The following is a 17,500-nucleotide window of genomic DNA, read 5'->3' on the forward strand; positions in this document are numbered from 1 at the left end:
TTAGTTCAGACTTTTGACTGAACTCTGGGAAGTTAAAGGCGAGATGTTTAACTCTGTACGATCACATCCCCGGTTAACAATATAGGGAGAAAAAAATCAATATATATCTTTTTTTTATCTCTTTAGTGGACAAAAAAAAAAATCTAGTATCCTTCTCTTTAGACTGTTCCTATACACACACACACACACACACACACACACACACACACACACACACACACACACACACACACAGACACACACAGACACACACACACAGACATGCACACACACACATGCAGAGACAGACACACAGAGACACACGCAGAGACACGCAGAGACACACACACACACACACACACACACACACACACACAGACACACACACACACACACAAACACACACACACACACACACACACACACACAGTTAGTTTTTTCTGTCTGACCACGGCGGTTGTGGGGGGGGACTAGCGGAGCAGGGAAGAGAAGCTAATGCAGTCTGATGTATTAATCACAGTCAGAGGTAATTGAGAGGCCAAGCGAGGACCGGGCGAGCGAGCTATCCTCCATCACTGTCTTATTCTCTCTCTCTCTCTCTCTCCGTCTCTCTGTAAACACAGCTACTGTACCGACAGAATATTAATGCGCCCTGTGTGTGTGTGTGTGTGTGTGTTTGCTTGTTTATAAAGTGACTTATGGTGCAAGTGTCCTTACAAGAGTCCGTGTTGTTGTTCTTGTTTTTGGCGTCGGCGTTTGGCTCACTGAGAGCGTGCGTTACCGTCTCTGGCTGACACTGTCGCTCAGTTCATCTTCCAGATTTTGTTAAAGGTGCACTATGAGTTCCTGCATGGTTTCGGCGCGATTTCATTTTTGTCTCAAATGGTAGTCATCTCTCCTTGATCCTCTAGCTGCCTGTCCCCTGAACACACCGTGAAAAAGCCCGGTCTCTGGAGACAACACAGGGGTCGTAAACGTCAAACAAACACTAGAGGCACAGGATAGGCACCAAAATACAACAAACACGTTCCAGCCAATCACTGACAAGATGGTTGGGGGAGGGGGTGGGGTTTAGTGACAGTTAGTCAGTTAGTCATGACAGTTACGGAAACATGGGGGGAGGGGGGAGCTTGCTCTGTTTAGTTTGTTGACGTTCCCAGTAAATATCAGAGGTGACGTCATGTAGGAACTCATAGTGACCCTTTAAAGGAGCGCTTCAATATATATTATATATAATAATATTTTTAAGAAAACCTTGTTAGCCTTGTTATGTCCCGATGTATCAGCTTGAAGTGTGTGAGTTGATGCGCAAGATTTTTTGAAGATAACTCAGGTTTTCCCATATATTTTATGGGACACACACACACACACACACACACACACACACACACACACACACACACACACACAGACACACACACAGACACACACACACACACACACAGACACACACACACACACACAGACAGACACACACACACACACACACACACACACACACACACAGTTGGAAGATAATTGGATAATAAGTTAGAGGACATTGTGTCTTTTTATCAGTATAATTTATTTTCTTGTTGATCATAAAGTGTTTCTCTGCTCTCTGTGACACGGCTCATCATTCACTCCCCCAGTAATCACTAATACTTTAACATCAAGCCATAACCATAATACATACCAGCCAATATCTATATAATATCTATATACCATCTATATAATATCTATATACCATCTATATAATATCTATATACCATCTATATATATATATATATGTATATATATATATATATATATATATATATATATATATATATATACCATCTATATAATATCTATATATATATATATATGTAACATCTATATACCATCTATATATATATATAACATCTATATAATATCTATATATATATATGTAACATCTATATACCATCTATATATATATATAACATCTATATAATATCTATATACCATCTATATATATATATATATATATATATATATATATATATATATATATATATATATATATATATATATATATACCATCTATATAATATCTATATATATATATGTAACATCTATATACCATCTATATATATATATAACATCTATATAATATCTATATACCATCAGGAGCTCCCCTCTCTCTCTGCTTCTCTCCTTGTGATGCTTGGTTTGGGTCTCTATGGCGACGTGTTGCTCTGTGTCTGTAGTCTGGTTGGCACGGTTACAGCTGGCATCTTCTGCTGACCTCTAACCTTTCATCACTGCTGTAGAAACACACACAGACAGACACACACACACACACACACACACACACACACACACACACACACACACACATACATACACACACACACACACACACACATACACACACACACACACACACACACACACACACACACACATACACACACACACACACACACACACACACACACACACACACACACACATACACACACACACACACACACACACACACACACACACACACACACACACACCTGTGTTTCTGCTGACATAACTGAGATGTCACCCCTCTGTCAAAGTGTTGCCTCTATCCTAAATATTCTTAAAGGACCATTTTTGTAGTTTTTCCCCCTCCTTCCTAGTGTGACTTGTCTTCACCTCAGCTCCACCTGGACTCTTCATTTTATTTAGTTTTTTTATGGCGGAAAAATTCTGGATTACATTCCTTTCTCTTTAAATCTCCCTCTGTGGTTCGTGTGTAGTGTTGTGAATCCACGCCGCCTCTGAGCTGTTAAAACAACTTAGACTTTCTTTTTAACAATTCACAGCAGGATCAAACCTGACAAAAACAAGAAACCAAACACTCTGGCTTTCATGTTCTTCCTCTTTGTCTCTGGCCTTCAAAAAAACACATTGTAATTAAATTATCTGCAGGCTGACAAAACCCAGCTTCCTGTTTTCCGAGCGGTAAACATGTTCCTGCCTCACACCGCAGCAAATTAACCAACGAGGTGGAGCTTTTTCTGCTGCTCCGACTGTAATTAGACCCGCTGACAAACTGAGATTGGGCTCCAAGTGTAGATACAGTGAGAGGTTTCCACCCTGCAGCAGATACACTGAGCTGCTGCTTATACGACTTCTCTATATTTCTTTACATTAGTAACACTTTATTCTACCAACTGTCCTTTAATATACGACTAATGTCAGAGTGGAACTGGTCATTCTGAGGACATTTCCCCTAGAGGGCTGTGAAATCTGGAAAATTAGAGAAAAAGCCCCCAGTTGGTCGAGGAACTGCTCATTATTTTTTGAGTTTTTCGGAAATTATCTTTGAAGAAGCAATATAGAAGGAATGGAATAATTGCAAAACCTAATAATAATAATAATGATTTATTTCTTTAACCCTCTAGGGACAAGACGTAATAGGGGTGTAAGAAAAAATCAATACACTTGAGTATCGCGATATTTTATTTTGCAGTATTGTATGTTTTTTTTTTTTTTTACGTTCAAAAATATTCATGTAAGACAGTGGTTCACGTTTATGTTGTGTTTAAACCCCCTACCGCTATATGGCTATGCTGAGACGCACCACTAGTGTCCTCGCCTAACAGTGCCTAACAGTACCTAACAGTACCTGACTTTTTGCTAGAAGCTAACAATGTAGCTATGGCTCAACTTTGGCCTACTTTAGCCATAGACTGTAACCATAACGTCCCATTGACTCCCATTCATTTTGACGTCACTTTGACAGAGAATAACTTTACATCTGAAGAGTTTAAAGACTGTATTTGTCCGTTGTTTATTTCTAAAGAAACACGACAATGTATAAAAGGCTCCATTACCTTGTACCTCACGTTATGGCTCCGTAGCAGACGTTTTTATAAAAATAGGCTAACGATTGGGTCATAACCACGAGACTTATTACCGTATAGTACAGGAGAAGCTCTCAGGCAGTTTGGACTTCCATTAGCTGTTTAAGTTTAATTACTAATGTTAACTATCATTTTAGTGATCAATAATTAGCCTGTGTCTATGTTATCTCCTTACATATACCTACGCTCTCCGTCTCTGCTAGATTGGGAATGATTGAGATTTCTCTTGGCACAGCTACCAGTCTCCGTCCAGAGACACGGGATCTGTTGGTCCATTGGGGGGGGGGGGGGGGGTAGGTATAGTGGTATAGTTGAGGTATAGTGCCCACCACATTGTCTCTTAATATGGGCCTGCCTGTGAGTCGTATCAGAGGGGAGGAATAAACCAGCCACATTGTCGTATAGTTTGGAGACTTGTTGCTCTAAACGTGACGGCTTTGCAAGTTGACAGAAACGGGATGAAGCGAACATTTTTAAATGTATAGTTTGTGCTTCCTAGCTTAACTATTTCCAAACTATTTCCCAACATTTCGGGAGAATTAGCTCAAGTTTGAGACCCCCTTTCCAACTGTGCACTTGCCTACTGATACCCTGAGGGAAGGAGGCCAGAGGTGAAAGACAAAGGTCTGACGTTTGATTTATGATCTGTGATTCATCTTAACTCCAGTAAAGATGAAGACAAACCTGCACGGTTGGAACACACACAAATCAGATGATTGAGAAACCTTTTTACACATAACTTCCCCATACATTCGCTGTGCTGGAAGTTGACTCTGATAACAATGAAAGGGAACAGGAAGGAGGTTTTAGTGTGTGAGTGTGTGTGTGTGTGTGTGTTAGTGATCACACACACACACACACACACACACGCACACCTGGAATGCAGGTGTACGACTAAACTCTGGGAACCAGATGAGAGACTGAGTTGGCCTGTTTCATCTGTGTGTGTGTGTGTGTGTGTGTGTGTGTGCGCGTTTGTCTGTGTGTGTGTGTGTGTGTGTGTGTGTGTGTGTGTTTGTCTGTCTGTGTGTGTGTGTTTGTCTGTCTGTGTGTGTGTGTGTGTGTGTGTGCGTGCGTCTGTCTGTGTGTGTGTGTGTGTGTGTGTGTGTGTTTGTCTGTGTGTGTGTGTGTCCTCCTTTCACACCTGCTCAGTGTGCCAAAGGTGAGCAGAGTATGTGCAGCAGGTTGGAGGTTGTTGTTGTGTTAATGTTCAGCAGTGGTTCTGAGGGCTGAAGTGTCCTCAGGTGAGCGCTCGGGGCTCAGGGGGGTTCTGGGGGGTTCTGGGGGGGGCGAGGACACGGTAAAGCGTACAGGTCTGCAGCTGTTATCAGTGCGTACATGTGGAGAAGGAGCTGCAGAGCCTGGGAGGTGTGGACACGGACTATAAAACCTTTCTCAGATTACAAAATAGCCTGAACTTATTACGTTCTCTCATTTTAGTAATTTGTATTTTGTTTATTATCCAATTATCTTCCAACTCTGTGTCTGTCTGTCTGTGTGTCTGTGTGTGTGTGTGTGTGTGTGTGTGTGTGTGTGTCTGTGTGTTAGTTTGGTCTGCAGCCTGTTCTTTTTACTCTGTTCACTTTCTGTAAGGTTTCTTAATTTTTTTCACTCTGTCTGCTCATATTGACTTTATGAAGATGAGTTTCCTTCATTGTGATTCAGGAGGATCTGCTGCTGCCATCTTTCCTCTCTGTCTCTCCTCCTGTCTGCTGCTGATTAGACTTGGCGTTAGCGTTAGCATTAGCCTGTCCACTCTGTTCCCTATGGGCCTGTTGTCTCTTTTGGCTAAAGCTGCAGCAGTCTTGGCAAGCTAGCAGCTAATCCAGACTGGATGCTAATGAACTCTGGCCGGTGTCCACCTCGTTCCTGTAGAGACGTCTGTTTCTCTAAAGCCCAGCGGCTAACGGGCTAACATGCCACGGCTACACCGGCCAACACAGACACACTGAAAGACCTGGAGCGAAGCTAACTGGACTTCTGCTAGCTGCTAGCTGCTAATGGGTGAAATGGAACATAAAAAACAGGGTGTATGTGTAGAAGCTGTATTTGTTTTGTGTGTGTTTTAAATATAAAACTATATACTGTAGGGCTCAGGGGCGATTTTAGCCCTCTTTTAGGGCTGCTGAAGCACCCCTAAAAAATAATTGCTAAAAAAATAAAATAAGTCTGTGTTAAGTGAGCTATTGTGAGCTAAGGAGTTCTGTGTTAGGAATATCACAGCATATAATACTAAACTCAGAATCCAGATCATTCAGAATAACAATTCAGAGACATTTTTAGAAAATAGTGCTTATCAGCCATTACCAGTGGTGTCAAACGCATTTCCTCTACGGGCTACACAGGAAAAGAGAATCACATCAAGGGCCAGACATGTAGCATTCAGTCCCTCCAGAAAAACGTGATTATGTGATCGCATAATTCAATGCATAATCAGCCAAAGTCCGCATATTTATGCGGGGGCCGCATTTTTTCAAATACGCTGCACTTTCGCCGCATAAATTGCCGATTTCTGCGCAAAATAGAATATATATATATATATAATATAATAATAAAATAAATAAAATATGCAAAATATGCAGGGCTTGCATGATTTCATAATCCCCGCATTTTCGTTGCAAAAAAGTCACACATATCTCAGCAGAAAGTTGAAAAATGTTGCGTTTACTTCACACAAGAGTGACCATTTTCCCCTGTTGCCATGGGAACGTTATGAAGTGACGTAATTACGCGACGTGAACATCATCGAAAAGCTGCAAACCCCGCGATGAAGCCATGAGGAAACCTCAGTTTTTGCAAGTTCCTGTAATTTCATCGCATAAAATTGCATAAATATCCCGCATATTCCATCGCATTTTTTAAGAAAACGTGCCGCATAATCAAGGGTTTTTGCCCAAAACAATCACAAAAAAAACTCTGCATTTTTCTAGAAGGACTGAGAGTTTATTGACATGCATACATCCAAAAAGTAAAATATCTTTGACTGTATACTGCATGTCGCTTTTTTCGTCTTTTTTGTGGCTTTCTCAGACGTTTTGTGATTTTATGTTTTTTTATTAATTTGTTGTTTTTGCAACGTTTTGTAGCTTTTTTTTCATTCTTTTCGACTTTTGTCACACTGTCGGTCGCCATAAAGCCCTAAAAAGTCACTAAAGAGTTCCTCAGCCATCATAAAGTTTAGCAAATCAAGCAAAACAATGATTTTTTGTACATGTTTCACTAGTGGCGGATGCAGAACGGGACAGATGGGTGGGCCTGGATTAAGTCGAGGTGGGCCTGAATCTAGGCAGTTGTCCCGAATCATCCACATAGTTCCCCACTCCAGGAAATTATACTAGAGCAGCAGTCTTATGCCTGATGACACATTTTTCACAGGGCTTAAAGGAGAAAAAGGGAATTCATTATGTATGGATTATCATTTTCGTTGTTCAAGATACTGCTCGTTCAACTTCCAATTATGATCAACTATCTCATATTTTTGACTAGGCTAAATAAGCCAAAATATCAACAAATCATAGTCATAGTTTTGAGCTTAAGCAAAACATTATTTTATATCATGTATTGTTTTCTTGTCCCTGTAGAAATGTATTTCTTTATGTTGAACATTGGACGCATTTGAGCAGAAGAGGACCGTAAAGTGCTCTGATATTGGCGAATTTGCGTTTCTAGGATGGCGAAGGAATGTCCCGCCCTTATCCACCTCTGATTGGCTGGTACCCGCTGCCTTCGTTTGTTGGATTGGTTAGGGTTAGGCATGAGGAAGGAGATTGGTTGTTGGCTGTCAATGTGGGCCACAGCTCCGCGCCTGTGTTTCACAGGACTGAATATGCAATCTCTCTGGTTCTGGGGGAATTTCTGATTCTCAAAGTCGGCAAATCTGCCAAATTCTGCTTTGAGTGTGAAAACAAAAGTTATTGTGAACCTACATTGAAACGCGGGCCGAATCAAAGTCTACGAGGGGCCGGGTTCGGCCCCCGGGCCTTGAGTTTGACACATGTGCATTAGACCAAATGTGCGTTTTCTTGGATTCTTGTATCACACAGTTTAGTAAATCTCGAAGCATCACTACTTTGCGAGCCTGTTGCATTAATTAAAGAAGTAACGTGACCGGTCTGCCGTGCGTCCGCTCCACTGAAATGTTTTGCAGCAGGATTTTCCTTCCTGTTTCTGTTCAGAATGTCTTTTGTCTCTTTATTCAGACGTCATGTTTTATTCCCAGAGCAGAAGCTCCTCACTCACACACACAGAAACACTCGGCGTGCTGCAGCGGTTCGTCAGCGTTTTCCTTCCCTCTATTGTTTCCAGACAATCGAGCCCCGAACCTGAACGCTCCTCATCGCTCTGCTGCGACTATTTTTACCGTCCACGTACACACATGTTGAAATGCATGCTTATGGAGCCTCTCCTCCACAGGCGTTCACACACACACACACACACACACACACACATACACACACACACACACCTGCACCCCCACACACACCTGCACACACACACACACACACACACACACACACACACACACACACACACACACACACACACACATACACACCTGCACCCACACACACACACACACACACACACACACACACACACACACAGACACACCTGCACCCACACACACACACACACACACACACACACACACACACACACACACACACACACACACACAGACACACCTGCACCCACACACACACACACACACACACAGACATAAGCACGCACGCACACACACACACACACACACACACACACACAGAGTCAGTAACGGATCCCCAGACGTCCTGAGAGTCGCTGTGATTTATGACCTCCATGTATGTAAAAGGAGAGAGGGAATGAGCCCGATAGAGGCGGAAGATGGAAGCAGAGGGGAAACTCAAGCTTACAGGATAACTGACTGTGTATTCACACTCAGAAACACACACAGCACATATTGTTGTTTTTCAATCAGTTAATCCACTTATTCCCAATAATCCCAAATCTGTTAATACTTCCAAAATGTAATTTAAAGGGTAATTTTCCACCTGGATCCTATTTTCATTGGTGTCTATCTTGGGACATGGTCCAGTATTGGGTGAGAACGCTATAACAGGCAGCCATGGACCAGGCTGTAACGTAACCCTACAGGACAAATGTTCACCCTCAGTTAGCGTCCACTAAAAGTTCTGTTTTCACCGCTGACAGACTCAGATTATTATTCTAAGTGTCTGACAACATTATGAAAGGATCCCTACAGAGATAGACCTTTTAGTTAAAGAGTAAGATCCTTTTAGTTTAACATGAAACAGCCACGAAATCACCATCACCAAACTACACCAGACTCCATGTAAATAATCAGGACTTTTAGCGTGTATAGAGCCAGCATGTTTCCACCAGACTCCATGTAAATAATCAGGACTTTTAGCGTGTATAGAGCCAGCATATTTCCACCAGACTCCATGTGAATAATCAGTACTTTAAGCGTGTATAGAGCCAGCATATTTCCACCAGACTCCATGTAAATAATGAGTACTTTAAGCGTGTATAGAGCCAGCATATTTCCACCACACTCCATGTAAATAATCAGTACTTTAAGCGTGTATAGATCCAGCATATTTCCACCAGACTCCATGCAAATAATCAGTACTTTAAGCGTGTATAGAGCCAGCATATTTCCACATGTAAATGGATAAATTAAGGGCTTATTTCAACCATAGCAGAGTGGGGATTGTTGGAAGTAGAACTATACTGAACATTAGTTTTTCAGCAGGGGTCAAAGGTTAAAATGCAGTGTGTGTGTGTGTGTGTGTGTGTGTGTGTGTGTGTGTGTGTGTGTGTGTGTGTGTGTGTGTCAGTGTTGTGACTGTACCTTCAACTTAGAAATCAATGTACACCAGACACAGAAGCGCGCACGCACACAAGCACGCGAATCCACAGCGCTGTATGGTGTAAGTGGAAGCACTTTTCCTGAAAAAGGTTCAACTGATTGAGTCTTCTGTTCACTGAACTCTCTTCACTTGCCGCCTTTCAAATCTCGCCGTCTGTGAAAAAAATTTGCAGGAGATGGATGAATAAAACCCTCCTTCATCCGTCATCCTGTTTGAAGTGTGTGTGTGTGTGTGTGTGTGTGTGTGTGTGTGTGATGGTCAGAGGAAAAAGTGAATACGTCGCCTCCTGACCTCAGCCTGAGAATACCAACCGCCTCGGATAGACTGTGTGTCTGTGTGTGTGTCTGTCTGTCTGTGTGTGTGTTTGTGTGTGTGTGTGTGTGTGTGTGTGTGTCTGTCTGTCTGTCTGTCTGTCTGTCTGTGTGTGTGTGTGTCAGTATAACTTATATGAAAACTAAAACCACTTGCAGTTCTACCTTTCAAAATATGTATCTTATAATCTCTGAACCAGAAGCAGGTTTTATGGTTTTATTAATTTATTTTTTTTATCTCTGCCAGACGTAAGTCGCTCTAAAGCTCACTCTCTCTCGCTCTACCACACACTACAGCGACGCAGACACACCGGCACACGAGTAAAAAACCGAGCCTACGCAGAACCATGAATCAAGCTTAAGTTTAGCCGAGAAAAGGTGACTGTGAGCCAGGTACCGGGCACCGTGAGGTGACGTTTGTGACGTTAAAACTAATAATCCAACATCTTCATCTTAAGCTCCTGTTATGCCTTTTTTTTAGTGTCTTTTATACTTTTTTGTGTATGTAATGGATGTATAAAGTACAAAAAAAACACATTTCACTTGAGCTTTCTCTCCCACAGACAGCACTTTTTCTCAACTGCCTGAAAATCCTTTTTGAAATTCCTCCGTTAGTGATGTCACTGATTGAGAAAGCCAGCCCATTTTTTCACATGTGGCGCCCATTGGTGCTGCCTGAGAAAGCACAGCTCGCCCAGTGGCTTGTTTTGAATTCAGTTGACCAATCACAACAGAGTGGGACAGCTGACCAATCAGAGCGGACTGGGCTTTTCAGGAAGGCGGGCCAAGAGCTCAGACAGCGTATAGGCTCGTTGGAGATGAGCCAGGCCTGAGCAGAATCCATCACTGGCGATCGCCGCCCAATGCATGCTGGGTAGATTTGTGTCAGACTTGATCTCGACTTGCTCTGACGTCATGCACACGTGGGCAACGATGACCTCACGAGATCGAGGCGGACGCAGTTTTGATACTTCACTTCAAACGGAGTGTAAATTACAATGACCGTGATGGCGAGAAGAGAACGAGAAGTTCTGGATGGCCAACGTTTGCTCCACCTCCTCTAATGACGTCACCTCCAAAATGATTTTTAAAAAATGGAAAGAAAGTGATTTCCCGGTTTAGTTTCACACTCTGAAACGAAAGAATGAAATTCAGACTTTGCGTGGCGGCCTCCCTGAATTCTCCGAGTTCTCTTGAGCCGACTAGGCTAGAAATCTAGACGCACCCTGCCAATGGTGGGTTCCCAGACCCAACATCTTGATGTGGGTCTGGCTTGTTAGGCTATGATCCGACATCTTCCGCCAAAAAATTAGGAGAGAAAAGAGAAGTCATAACTTCACACAGAAAAAAAAAAAAAACTGGAAATCATGGTTTCTTCTGTCGGAGTCTGGACGACAGCCGAGCCAAATCCAAACCAAATCTCCTCGCTCACATCTCTCCCTCTCTCTCCGTCTTTTTTGATCCCTCCACCTTTCTCTCAGTCTTTCATCCTCCCTCGCTCTGTCCTGGAGCCAATTATAACCTGCTGCAGCATTCCTGTCTGGAGGAGGAGGAGGAGGAGGAGGAGGAGGAGGAGGAAGAAGAGGAGGTGTTTTTAGGGATTAACATACCAGAGCTGTCAGCTGAAAACCACTTCATCTCGCTTTTTGTTGTTGCAGTTTTTCTCTGCCTCAGTCGGATCTGAAGTTTTAGTTGCTCGTTATGAAACTTGAGGGAAATAAACTTCACAGCGAGTCACTAATGCACATCCATACGCACACAAACAGCCGGGAATGTACACACAAATACTCAACGTACAGAAGTGTGTACAAAAACACAATACAGAACTGCCATAAATACGTACATATAGAGAACTACGGTACATAACTATGTACCGAATGTAAACACGAAGGCTACTGTCTTTATAATCTATCTTTTTAATAAACTGTCTGTATAATTACAATGTTCTCAATGCTTGGGTTTACATGTAGGGACCCTCATTATGCTACCGTGGAAGTGTGGTGATATTTTGAGCCTTGTTAGTGGTAGAAAATAGTGATTTACCCTCTGCCCCGTAAGCTAGCGTTAGCAGCTAACCACCTGTTTTGCGGTAGCTTGTTAAAAGCTACAGACGCATTCGATTAGCATGAAAACATATCCCAGAGAACATTTGACCAGGTACACATATGTTATTAATCCCTACATATGTTTTACACCAGAATTGCCCTTTAACAATACATTTTGGCCCACCTAGTTTGTTTTTTTTTAAGATTATTTTTTGGGCTTTTCTGCCTTTAATTGACAGGAAAGCTAGGTGAGAAAGGAGGAGACATGCAGGAAATCATCACAGGTCGGATTCTTACCCTGGACCTCTGCGTCGAGGCATAAACCTCTCAGTATATGTGCGCCTGCTCTACCCACTGAACCAACCCGGCCACGGACCATCTAGTTTTTGACGCGTTTTCCAGCGTTTTTTGACCCTTTTTCCAATGTTTCTGTCACTTTTTTAGGCAATTTAGTTGCTTTTTTCCACCTTTTTTGGCGTTTTTTTTCAACGGTTTTGTTGCTTTTTTCTATGATGGCTAAGGAACTTTTTTGGGCACTACATATGCATAACACATACTCATGAATGGGTTTGGATGATATCGTACGAAATTAGGCGACCACCGGCCGGTCACCTCAGCCTTAGATCATATGAAATCCCTCATAAATATCCAGTAAATATAAAATAAAATGTTTCTGCTTTGTTACACAGTTTGTTATGAGAGTGACAGTTCACATACATCAGCAAATCATAAATGCACATACAAACAGAAATACAGCGCCACCCCTCACCATCTCACCCTGTCATCCTCTCACTTTGGGTCAGTTTTGCGGGGGTTTCCTGTCCGCCTGTCAACCGTCAGCGCTGCGTTCACTTTTGTCAGTGAGTTTGAGCGCCGCGTGAGAGAGCAGCGAGGCAGCAAATTGAAAAAATACAAGCTGAAGAAGAAAATGTGTTCTTTTTACTGATCTGTGTATGTTTATGTATATGTAGGCGTGTGTGTGTGTGTGTGAGAGTGTGTGTGTGAGACGCCCCCGAGTTCATCGGATTGCTGCGTCAGTGTCTCTGTCACTGTCAGCTTTGAACACAACACACACAGAGCTGCAGTCCTGACAGCTCTTTGGTGTGTGTGTGTGTGTGTGTGTGTGTGTGTGTGTGTGTTGTGATGCTGGAGGGTAGTGTGTGCTCCAGAGTTAAGGCTCCATGTGCTCTGCCAGTATAACACTAGATTTACTGGCTCAGTAATCTCACACACACACACACACACACACACACACACACACACACACACACACACACACACACACATACACACCTGCAGGGCAGAGGAATGCAGGCGTACAACTAAACTCTGGGAACCAGATGAGAGACTCAGTTGACCTGTTTCATGTGTGTGTGTGTGTGTGTGTGTGTGTGTGTGTGTGTGCGTGTGTGTGTGTGTGTGTGTGTGTGTGTGTGTGTGCGTGTGTGTGTGTGTGCTGTGATGTGAGGCAGAGTGATGCTGAGTGACAGATGCGGTGATACAGCTTGTTTCTGTTAGACAAAGACACGGAAGGAAGGATGGAGAGAGCGTCGGCAACAGTACACAAATGTAGTATCCGTACGGTCAGATTATACTGTAGCCTATATTTTAGGACCCAAATCACAATACAAATGGCAAGTAAATCTCAGAGGGCTATCCACCACATGGCAGGCAAATGTTTGTGCCAAACTAGTTCTGTTTTTCAGTCTTAATTTTGGTGAAGATGCAGCTATATTCTTCTGTTCCTCTGCTCTCTGCACGCACGCATAGACGGCCTCATGTGCGTTTGTTTAGTTTTGCATAGGTTCAGTCAGTCTGCGCTCTGATGGGAACTCATTTCCCTGCTGCTGCTGCTGCTGTGACCTTTACATAGAAACAGAGCTGCTGTTTGTGCGACGCTTGACTGCTGCTCTCTGATCAATGTCCATTATCAGCAATCAAACACAGTATCAGTCTGAGCCTGGGAGCTTTTTATTAGTCGGATACACTTCAGTGGAAGAGGAGGAGGTGTTTAGATCCTTTTGTTGGGAGTTTGAATTTTATGAATGCCTTTATGACTTTATTTGAGAATCATAAACAGACACAGGAGCGTCAGTAAAGTCTGATGTTCGGTAATCAGGTCTGACTCACAGTCAGTGACTCACAAACCAGACCATAAGTACATGTGTCAGCTAAAGGATCTATTTTATTACAGGCTCGCACTGCTGTTCAGTAGGAAGAGTTTAGACGGAAGTTTGAATTTGCCACGAGGCTTATTTGCATAGAATCAGTGGTGTAGTCTACGTCAGTGGTTCCCAACCTTTTTTCCTTGGCGCCCCCCCTACTTATGTCTAAGAAAAGCTGAGCCCCCCCTCCGAAACCGAAGGTGAGGTAACTTTCCCTTACTTTCTTTTTTGATACAGAGGAGTTATCAGCACTTTTACGTTTCTCCGCCATGTTTCGTTCATAAAATAGTGATGCTGTGGCGGCAGGAAAAACGAGGATGATAGCAGCTAGCAGCTAGCAGCTACCTCTTGACCTCTTAACCTGGGACCCTTGCTGTCATCAGGTCAGCAGCTAGCAGCTAGCAGCTAGCAGCTGACCTGATGACAGCAGGGTCCCAGGTTAAGAGGTCCCGGAGGTTTGACCTACTAAGTAGCCTGCCTACAAGTTTAAGCAAGAACAAAAATATATAGTTTTTATACAGACTTTTGTATACATTATATATTCTAGTGTATTATCATAATTTGTTTAACGTGCAAATATATTTTTTTTACCTCAACCTCAAACCAGATGAAGACTTGCGCCCCCCCTGTGATCTTTGCCGCCCCCCTGAGGGGTCCCCGGACCCCAGGTTGGGAACCACTGGTCTACGTGATACGCAGGTATACACAGTATACCCACTAAGAAATCTCCAGGATTTCTATATTCCCACTTAAAAATGATACGCAACAACATAGTTTTGTGACAGAACTTTCACTTCAGATATTTACATTCACAAATACGAGGTCGAGTAATGTGACAGAAAACTAAACTAACACTGCAGAACATGAGAGAGACTTCTTGGCATCCATCGACCCGCTGAGCGCAGTGTGTAGTGTGCGCAGTGTGCGTAGTGTGTGTAGTGTGCGTAGTGTGTGTAGTGTGTGCGTAGTGTGTGAAAGTCTTGTGTTTTCTCCTTAACTTCTTCCGGGACATGAACTCCCCTTCCCGTCTTGAAAGCCCTGAGCCCTATTTTACCGATCTAAGTGCACGGCGTGAAGCGCCTGGTGCAGCTGCGTTTAGGGCGTGTCCAAATCCACTTTTGCTAGTTTGACGGCGGAAAAAAGTGTCCGTGCGCCGGGTGCATGGTTCAAAAGGGTTGTACTTAGTGTCTTCATTAATCAGAGGTGTGTTTTGGGCGTAACATGCAATCAACCAATCAGAGATCATCTCCCATTCCCTTTAAAAGCCAGGCGCGTTTGGACCTTGGAGCATTGCTGTTATGATGGAGGATTTGCACCGTAATATTTTTATTTGTAATCTTCTGCATGTGTGTGTGCTGCTGTGCGTCCCTGTGTGTGTAACAAGCATAGTGTGTGCGCGCTGTGCACGAGCCTAGGAGCATTTTACTAATGCTCTGTTAAAATAACAATGAAATGCTGCGTTATTGACTTTAGACCAGGTTTTTGTTGGTCAATGGTGCCATCACTTCCTGCTGCCTCAAGATAGCAATACGCCCAGAATGCACCTGAACACACCTCCCTGTAAGACCAATACGCCCAGAATGCACCTGAACGCACCTCCCTTTAAGACCAGCACGCCCATGGGTGCACAGATGGGTGCAGGTGCATTTGCTATTTAAACGACGCGGGCGCTGGACGGGGAATTGACAACTGCGTCGGTCTTAAACTAGCAAAGACACTTGGGTCGGGCTCTGCGCTGCGCCAGGTGCAAGACAGGACCCAATGAGTTTTAGGAGCCAAACGTCCCCCCCGACCTCCTTCCTTCGAGGATCTTCACGCTCTTATACAGCAGCAGTCAGTGTGGTGCTGACAGTAATAAATACGTGGAATACATACGGATTACAGAGCTTTACTTTTCGTAGCTATATGTACGAATAGTTCATGAGAACAGCCTGGTGACTGTGGTGAAAATAAAACCTGCATGTCTGTAGTGTCAGGACAAACAGCAGCTGCAAGCAGATGTTCTGTTCATTCATGTGTGTGTGTGAGCATATTATATATATATATATAGTTTTCTGTTACACCACTGCATGAACACACACACACACACACACACACACACACACACACACACACTCTCCATCTCTTTCAGTCCCTTCCTTTCCATACTCACTTTGTCCTGATGCTCCTCGCCATCTCTCTCTCTCCTCCATCTTTTTTTCCGCTCCTCATTCATTCTCCACTCGGATTCAACACAGTTGTGTCGAATTATCGCTGGCAGCCGGTCCTCACGTGGGCCGAGAGAGTGTGTGTGTGTGTGTGTGTGTGTGTGTGTGTGTGTGTGTGTGGATGGATGGGTGTGTGAGAATGTGTGTGTTGGTTCAAGAGTGTGTGTGTGCATGCATACTTGATAAGGACAGACTTTTATAAGCATGCACAATGCAGCCTCTCACACTCTTATCTCCCACAGAGGGAGGTAATGAGGATCTCACACACACACACACACACACACACACACACACACACACACACTCTCTCTCAGTTATCTCCCTCTCCGTGTCTCGGCTGACAAACAGCCAGCGAGGCGTCGTGCGTTTCTCCTCTCACTGGTTTTTAATCATCTCTGAACAATGTGGCCCAGTGAAAGCGCCTACACTCCTCCTCCTCCTCATCTTCCTCCTTTTCCTCTTCCTCTTCATCCTCCTTTTCCACCTCCTGCAGGAGGACATGGAGGTCTGGAGCTTCTTATCGGTCTGATACTGCTGGCCTTCTCCTCTTCCTCCTCTATCGCTGACTGCAGGAGGAGGAGGAGCAGCAGGAGCATATCTGTCTGAACTAGAGCTGTCAAAACTGGCCAAGAATTACGTGTGAATATACCTTCTTAAAAAAACACATTTGAATATCTATTTGTGCGCATTATGTCTGTTAAACGGGCAAACCAATAGAGCTCAACCGTGTGGTTCCTTAAGTAAAAATCCCATTCATTTTCTCCATAGGGATTTGATTATCAGCCATAATGTCTAAACCCTCTGAGGTAGACTGACCACGAGCTGTGAGATTGTGTAACGAAGGTTTCTGCTCCTGTAGACGTTAGAAGTCCGTATGAAATCAACCTTGTTTTGAGAAAAACTACACTGAACAAAATTATAAACGCAACACTTTTATTTTTGCACCCATTTTTCATGAGCTGAACTCAAAGATCTCAGACTTTTTCTTTGTACACAAAAGGCATATTTCTCTCAAATATTGTTCACAAATCTGTCTAAATCTGGGTTAGTGAGCTGAGAAAATCCATCCACCTCA

The 17,500-nt window shown here is 43.3% G+C and overlaps 1 protein-coding gene and 1 long non-coding RNA gene across 4 annotated transcripts in view; both read left to right on the forward strand.

Annotated features, from left to right (window-relative positions):
- Positions 1-8,956, forward strand: part of LOC118495786 — a 15,483-nt gene extending 6,527 nt beyond the window's left edge. The window contains exons 2-3 of the long non-coding RNA XR_004898221.1: positions 945-949; positions 8,910-8,956. This is a non-coding gene — a long non-coding RNA (uncharacterized LOC118495786). The remainder of the gene's footprint in view (positions 1-944; positions 950-8,909) is intronic.
- LOC116062401 (protocadherin-1) overlaps positions 1-17,500 on the forward strand; it is a 272,977-nt gene that overhangs the window by 112,530 nt on the left and 142,947 nt on the right. The window lies entirely within an intron of this gene.

Source organism: Sander lucioperca, chromosome 1, assembly GCF_008315115.2.
Source record: "Sander lucioperca isolate FBNREF2018 chromosome 1, SLUC_FBN_1.2, whole genome shotgun sequence".
NCBI lineage: Eukaryota > Metazoa > Chordata > Actinopteri > Perciformes > Percidae > Sander > Sander lucioperca.